Source organism: Spermophilus citellus, assembly GCF_964194105.1.
Source record: "Spermophilus citellus genome assembly, chromosome: X".
Classification (NCBI taxonomy): Eukaryota; Metazoa; Chordata; class Mammalia; order Rodentia; family Sciuridae; genus Spermophilus; species Spermophilus citellus.
In genome coordinates this window covers 94,685,405-94,687,051 of record NC_138190.1, presented here as the reverse complement: position 1 = coordinate 94,687,051, position 1,647 = coordinate 94,685,405, and positions in this window count along the sequence as shown.

Sequence of the window (1,647 nt, the reverse complement as noted above, 5' to 3'; positions counted from 1 at the left end):
CAGTAGGTTTAGAGCAGTATAGGTAACACTCTTTAATATTGCTTCTGGGAATGAGCCTTGCCCCTGCACAGTATGTTGAAAAAATACTGACCAACAACATAATATAACTCCCATCTCCCTCTCCTTTATCCAGGTACTACTTAAGCAATTGAGAGGGGGAAAATTACCTATAATATTACTGAAATCAGAAGTTTCTGTGACGAATTTAAAGGAAAGGCCTATTTGGGAATGGGAATTCTTAGTAACAAAAAAAATTTACCAACTACCATTTTACATGTTTAGTACTGTTTCTTCTTGACTGTTCTCCAAGAGAAAGTATAAGTGCAACTAATACCTTGTTTTAAGGAAGAATATATATCCTTATATAATATGATAAAATCAACAAAGACTATAATAGAAACAGGCAGGAAAATATTAAACTATAAATAAGAAACTTTATAAAAAGAAGAAAAATAAATTATAATATAAATAAAAGGTAATAAATTGTAAGGTAAAAATATTGCCAAACACCATCATTTTGCAAACCATCTATGGAAAAAGAGTAACAATTAAGCATCAAACTTTTCATTTCTTCATTTAAGGAGTGCTCAATTCCTAGAATTATTATCTTTCCACAAGCTACATATGCTTTACATCTAAAATTTGAATTAATTGGACAGGTCAATCTCTATCTGCCTTATCAGTGCACAAAGAGGAATTAGTATCACATAGGTGGCAATTTAATCTTTGAGTTATTTAGTGGAACAACTAGTTTTAAAATCCTAGGAGTATTACCGAAAGAGATAAAGAACTATAGACACCAAAATAAACAAATAATTTTTTAAAGATATAATTGAAAGCTGAAAAAGAAATTAAGAAAACAATTCAATTTATGATGCCATAAAAAAGAATAAAATACTTAGAAATAAATTTACTCAAAAATGTGCAATGCATCTATGCTGAAAATATAAAGCACTGCTGACAGAAATTAATTTTAGATAAATGGAAAGATATCCCACATTTATGAATTTGGAAGACTTAATATTGTGAATGTGGCCACACTCCCCAAGTAAATCTACAGAGTTCATGAAATCTATATTCTAGCTTAACTTCATTTTTCTTTTGATAGAAAATAAAAACCTGATTCTAAAATTGATACAGGAATAGTCAATATAATTTTGCAAAGAACAAAATTTGGAGCACTCCGCTTTCCAATTTCAAATGTGATACTGGTATGAAGAAAGATGAATAAATCAATGGAAGAATATTGAGTTCAGAAATAAACCCTGAAATTTACAATCAATTTATTTTCAGCAATGATGCCAAAGACAATTTAATGAGGAAATAATTATCTTTTAAACAAATGATGCTAGGATAAATGGATGTCCAGAAGGAAAAAATTCCTGCTTTACACAATACTCAAAATTAACTCTACATTGATCAAAGACAGAAATGTAAGAACTATGACTTTATAAGTCTGAGAAAATATAGGTGTAAATCTTCATAACATTTGGTTATACAATTGTTTTCTATCTATGACAACAAAATCACAAAATAAAAATAGTTAATTAATATTTACTCAAAATTAAAAACTTTTTTCCTCACTGATATCATCCAGAAAGTGAAAAAGCAATCAGCAAAATAGAAAAATTTTAGAAAGCATATATC